A 7,153-nucleotide genomic window follows, 5' to 3' on the forward strand; every position below is an offset into this window, starting at 1 on the left:
ATATTACAATAAAATCATTACAAATATCTGCAACTTTACATCTGAAATGTTATAGCAGATTCTATGTGCTCAGAATAAGATTACCTTGCTTATAGCATACCTCAGTAACCCATATAGTAACTCGGTAAATCCTTCTGTTTACTTTGTTCTTCGACTGTTCTTTCAAAACCTTCTTGGTGACCTCTGTGTCTCTGTAATATTCTTCTTACACACATGTACACACCCTTAACTCATGCTGTATAAATAGATCTCTTAAGACTGTGATCCAATTCATTGCTTCGATCTTACAAACAAGATTCCTCGAATGAATAACTATACAAAATATTTCATTGGTTAGATTGATCTCAAAATCATACACAATCTTCTGGTGCAATTTCCAATGTAATAACGGTTAGATGTACCTTGATCTTGTAACACATTTTCACATGCATGTCTAGGTTCAATGTATCTAGTAACACGTTTCACTTAGTGTATATTAACTCGGTGTGTCATCTTTGCTGCTCGGTAGTCATAAAAAATACTCGATAGACAGCTTGGTGTATACTGCATTCTGTGACTACTTTCTTCTATAACCAACTAGACTATGCATACTGACTTCTCTATGTGTACCAACTGCATGATTCGGTAGTGTTAACTAACTAGAGTATATAGTATGACTTTGAAAATAAAAACTAATGGCAATTTGATAAGTAGTAACAATCTCCCCTTTTGACATTAGTTGAGATGTTTGACAAAAACTACTTTCAATGTCATAACTCAAAAATCTATATACTTTGCAAAATGACTATACTTGACAGTATATACAATAGTCAATGAAATAGTATATTCAGATATACTCCCCTTATCATTATACTATACATAACTCTAATTTTTGCATGCTCAATTTTGTGCTTGTGTTCTCTGCTTACTATCCTTGGATACTCTGCATACTCTACTCGGTATACTCCCCCTGTATACAATACTCCGAATAGTGTATCAAAAATGTATCACAAAAACTGTATTACTCCCCAAATATAGTATCACTCAATATATTGTATTACTCCCCCTTTTTGACAAACATCAAAAACTTAATTCCCATCTGGGGGTGGTAACTGATCAAAAATAGATTTATACTTCTTCTAAGCATCGGTGAGTGTGACAGAGAGTGCATCTTTTACACTTTCCATTAAAGAATTTTGTGCTTGAATATCAGCCAATAGTGATATTAAGCCATCAAGAGTGCTTCCCTCTTGTGTAGTAGATAGGCATGTGGCTCAGTTAATCTATTCTTGAACTGATGAAAGATGAGGAAGGAATAATGTCTGGAGTGTCATTATATCCATCCGGATCTTATGTTCTTCATTTCTGAGTTCCAGTTGTTGAGCCATGACCTGTTGAAGCTTGGTATAAAATTTTTGAACTGAATTGGTCTCAAGAGTCAACTTATTTGAGAGATCGGTGATTTCTTTTTCAATTACATCAGTTTTATTCTTGATATCTTTAATGAATATAGATAATGTACAAAGTTTCTGAAATAAATAAAGAATATGCTTGAGTTGAGGGGACGACTCAGCAATGAATTTGACAAGTTTGACTTTCCCAATAGCTAGAGCTTTTTATACCTATTCAATCATTTTTGCAATAAGCTCCTTGTCTTTTAGCTTGCTCAAGTACTCAGATGCATCAACTCCAGATGTTTCTATTTGATTTAGGAGTTCATCCAGTTGAATGTGGATGGTTGCATCGGTTGACACTATAGCTGTAGGTAGCATATCGAATAGCAGTGTCTTCAGCTTCTGAAGTACTTTATTCTTCTTTTGTATGGCCATCTATTTTTCTTGTTCAGCCTTTGCTTTGCATAGTTCACCAAAATCAATGAGTGCTTGCCCCTTTAATTTTGATATATCCACATTGGGCAACACTATTGGTTTAGATAAATCAACTTTGAAACTATGCTTTTTCACCTTCTTCTCTTTACCTTTGGTTGGTTGAACTAAGACAATAGCTTGAGAGGTTTGCTGACCCTCGGTAGGTTGCTCGATAGAGGCAATACTTTGGTTGGTTCCTGTAGCTGCTGTGGTGTCTTTTGGTGTCTTGGTACTAGGTGTCTTAGCTGCTACATTTTTAGTACTCGAGGGTGCTTGAGAGGTCTAGTCTTGAGTAGTCTCTTCTCCTTTTGTAGACTTGTGACCTTCAATGCCTTGTGTTGTATCCTGAGGAGCTTTGGTAGAGACAGGTTGAGTGATCAATGGATAAGGCTGAACTTGTTCTAAAACGGATTCACTAGATACAAGTTTTACATATGTAGTGCCTTCTATCATCTCCTGCTCCTGTTCCTTTGTATCGATGACATCTTCATCAATTTGAATAGTGTCAGTCGGGTCTTGCTCAGTAGCATCAGGACCGTGCTCGGTGACATCAATGATTTCAACTTTAGATTATTCACCGGCATCTTTGATTTTGAAGATTTCCTATCATTTTGCTTTTGTCTCATTTTCTACATCAATATATAGCCCATTCATCAGTTTTAAGGCTCTCTATTTGACAAGAAATTTTGAATTGTAGGTTGTCAAGTGTTCCTTTATTTCTACTACAAACATATCAGGAAATAGATGGACTAGACTTCTTTCTCTGATTTATTTTTCTGAGTCCATTGTATACTTCCACCTGTTATCAATATGCAAGTAAAGTTCATTTGGAAGTGACTTTACTAGTTCGAATGGAGCTAGCCGAAACTTTAGAAGTGTACAGATGATAGCTTCTTCAATTTGTCTCTTCTTATCATTATTTATTGTTTCATACTTGACATATCTAAAAAAACCAAATCCACCATATTCTTTTAGATTGGCACAGAAGTTTTCAACACTATGTATATTTACCTTCTTGCTCTTGACAATCTGGAATTTGTTGGCATCCTCAAATCTATATCACTAGACTCTTTTGCCAGAATGAGTCTCTGAGTAGATTTCTTGTATGTCTTGGTTACCTTGGGAGTAGTAACACTCTTTTTTTTCTTACTCGGTGATGTAGCTGATGCTCTTGTATTAGGTCTCTTTGTTGGAGGAGTCGGTAGGGCCTTTGAAATTTCTTGTTTCTTTCTTTTCAATAGTATACCCTTAGGCAGTTCGGTGCTCAATGTTATTGCTACCTCTTGAGCTTCTGATTCCTCTTCGGTGATGGAAAGAGTGCCTTTGATAGGTGTGGAAAAAGATTCTTCTCTGAATTTCTCCATTAAAACCTTTATCATCTTTGTTGCTTTCCTTGTATCTTTGGGTACTACAATGCTCATATTTACTTTTCCCTTCACCTCTTCATAGGTTCCATACCTCAGTTCGGTAGCATGCCTTGGTAATGAAAGATAGGCATCAATTTGCTGTTGTGTGATATCAAATTCAATCTCGTAACCCATAGGTGGCAAATATTTAGTTCTTGGTTCCACAACATTCACATAACAGTAATCAGTATCTACCTCAAAGCATATATCATCTTTATATTTCTCCACTAGCTGGGGTGGAATCCGGTACCTGTTGTACATCTTCTCTTGAAGTTTGCTAAAATAATCATCCATTATGTCATTGAAATTATCACCTAGCATCTTGATAAAGTCGTTAATCTGATGGGTGATTGGTCGGTGTAGCTCCCAAACTACTTTACTGATTGATGGAAAGAATTTTTCAAAGTAGAAAAACATGCATACAAAAAGTGAACCAAACTTTAGTGTATTTGTCGAGTTGTTATTCTTAGGCTTCCTTATTATGTTTAGGTTCTCAAAGAGGTTTTTTAGTAACACTTCACATAAATCAATTTTCATTCCCTTTTTTACAATTTTATAAGCTATGTCAACTGTGGCACAGGGTACACTATTTTCCCTTGTAGATTGGAAGAAACAGTAACCGATTACTCTAATGGCAAACTTAAGTTCTGCATCAATGACATTATTCAGTTTTAACCCTCTATAATCAGATTCAACTCCAGTTAAACTGATTAATTCCTTCTGTGATATCATCTTTTAAGCTTGTGCATGATCATAGATAGGATAACTAGTGATCACATGAATGATTTCCTTTGTGATTTTGAATGGTTGCTCTTCTAGCCACATGAAATCATCATGAATTCTGCTCAAAACAAACTTGACCCATTGGGACTTGAACACATGAGGGTAGGTTAGGGCTTTAGTCAATCCTTTGATCTTGATGTGTTCATACTTGCTATTCAATTTACCATCTATGCACAATTCATCATAGGTATCTCTTATCTCAACATGACCGAGTTCTTTAACACAACATTTGGTGAAGAATCTAACATCTTCAACTAACAAGACTCAATCCAAGATGAGTGAAAAGGTAGTTTTGTCATCCGGTTCAGAGGTGACTTTAGGAGTCAAAGTGTATTTTAGTGAGGGCTTCTCTACATTCTTGACAACAATGAGATCTTGGATATTGGGCGCCATTGTAGATTTTAGGTAAAACTTAGCAAACTATCCTTAGGGTTTGATGGTTTACAAATGACAGACACTTCACACTTAGCAGATAAAAACAATTTGATAAGATCAATAAACCAGCTTAACAATGTGATGAGATTTGATGTAAATACCTTGGATTCACTCTAAATGAGGTTTGATCTCCTTGATTCGCTCTGCTCTGCTCTTTTGAAAACTTGGTAAGTGTAAATGATCGTGAAAATGCTTTTAAGTACACAAAATACCTTATCAGGCTCTGCGCGGGTTAGGTCAAAACATTAAATGCACTCAGTTCACCTTTAACTGATTTACTCTCTTTTTTTCATTTTAACTGAGTAACCAAATTTCCTTCATTTATTGACTTGACAGGCTTCCTGTATTCACCGACTTGATAGGTTTCTTGTAAAGTACTTTTGATAGAATTTCAGACTTACTAATGCATCTTAACTATGCAGATTTTGAATTTTGTACATAATAGAATAGGAACTATTATGATTTTAACCTTTAGAGAATGCAGTCCCTTCATACCTTTGCTGATTAATTTGGAATAGGTGCACCTAACTTGGTAGGTAAGGTGCTTTCTTCATTTTGACACAATTTCCTTCTTTTTCCAAATCATCTTTAATTTTTCTTTTATTTCTTCAGTGTCTCCTCTAGGTTGATCTCTGCAATCTCTAGCTAAATGTCCAACTTTGTGACAATGAAAACATGCCATACTAGGATTTCTCCATGATCTTTGGTTGTTCATTCCAAACCTTATACAATAGTTGGCACTAATATGTCCATATCTTCCACAACATTCACACCATATCCTTGTATTGTAATCCCATGGTACTGCTGCATATTGTCGGTAAGGATTTGTGTGAGTTTGGTAACCTCTAGTGTTTACTCGGTGTGTAGACCACATGTAGTTCTTTTGCTTAAGCCAGCACTTCTCAGTACTATGTCCATATCTATTACAGTTTCTACAAAACCCTTTGAATTTTTCCTTCTAATAGTTTTTAATAGACTTTGTCCTACATTGATTAGATGTGTGACCATATTTATTGTAATTGTAACAATAATCATTGGACTTAGTGATATTCAGTTGCTTACCTTTTCTGATTTGGCATATGTTGGCAGTGTGACCTTGATTTCCATAGTAGTAGCAAATAGGCTTCTTTCTTTTTATGTTATTCCTTTCTCCAGCTTGCTTTGATGATTCTCCTCTCTCGGTAGTATGAATTCCTTTCTTGGTAGAGTCTTTTCCTTTGTAACCGAGTCCTGCATCTTTGTTGGGTCTTCTTGTATTTAGTTTCTCATCCAACATCTTTGATGCTTCATAGTTCTTCTTCAGTGTTTCTTTGGATTTCTTCTCTGTTTCAAGTTCATTGGTCAACCTTGATACTTCAAGTTTCAATGCTTGATTTTCATCATTCTTCAGAATTACTTCATGATGTGCATAACCTAGTTGATCTGTCATATTTTATTGAATTCTAGTCAATCTTATGATTTCATCATTTTTATCAGATACTAAGACTTCAAGTTGTTGTTTCTCTCTTTGTAGATCTCTTGCTTTATCCTTAGTTGTCCTTAATGCATCTAGATTTTCAGTCATTTGTGTGCTGAAATGTTCCCATTCTCTTTTCATTGCTTTTAGTTGATCAACTAGTGCTTTGTTCTTTTCTCTCAATACTCCAATCATTTCTTCAGTTTCTTCAGATATACTGTTCTCAGATGATGTCTCAATTTGTTCCACTAACTCTTGAGAATCCTGCAAGTCATCAGATAATCTTCTTCTTACTTTCAGAGATTTTTGCATTTGCCTTTACATGTTTGCAATCACTTGATTAGCATGATCCAACTCTTCTTGAAAATATACAATCCTCTGAGATTGTTTGTAGCCTTCCATTGATAAGATCTTTCTCTTTAGGTAGTTAAACCCTTTTCAAAGATAGAAGCTCTGATACCAATTGTTAGGCCCAATATGGAAAGCTAATGTACTAAGAGGGGAGGGGTGAATTAGTACTCCAAAACTTTTCTTAAATAATAACTTTACTATTATGCATAAGCAGAATAGTGCAGTAACATAAAATAAAGTTAAAACAAATAGATAACAATCATACATGATCCACTCCATAACACATATATTTTGGTTACGCAAAAACTCTTGGTTAGAGAGAAAAACTATGGTGGGGATGGCACCCACAACTTCACTATTGCAATAATAAAGAGTACTTGGTTAGAGCTACATTTTAGCTATTTTTGATAGCTTACCCTGTTAGGAGTAAGAAGATCTATTAGATCTACCTTGCTAAAGGATTTTACAACATTTATTCTGAATGCTGCACCTGGTTAGAGGCTTTACAATTTATAGACTTGATTAGAGTCTTTTACCCTGTTAAAGGTTTCTCTTTCAACTTCACAATATTACAATAAAATCATTACAAATATCTACAACTTTACATCTGAAATGTTATAGAAGATTCTATGTGCTTAGAATAAGATTACCTTGCTTATAGCATACCTCGGTAAACCCTTCTATTTACTCTGTTCTTCGACTATTCTCTGAAAACCTTCTCGGTGACCTCTGTGTCTCTGTAATAGTCTTCTTATACACATGTACACACCCTTAACTCATGCTGTATAAATAGATCTCTTAAGACGGTGATCCAATTCATTGCTTCGATCTTACAAACAAGATTCCTCGAATGAATAACTATACAAAATATTTCA

The sequence above is a fragment of the Cryptomeria japonica genome, chromosome 8, assembly GCF_030272615.1.
Source record: "Cryptomeria japonica chromosome 8, Sugi_1.0, whole genome shotgun sequence".
NCBI lineage: Eukaryota > Viridiplantae > Streptophyta > Pinopsida > Cupressales > Cupressaceae > Cryptomeria > Cryptomeria japonica.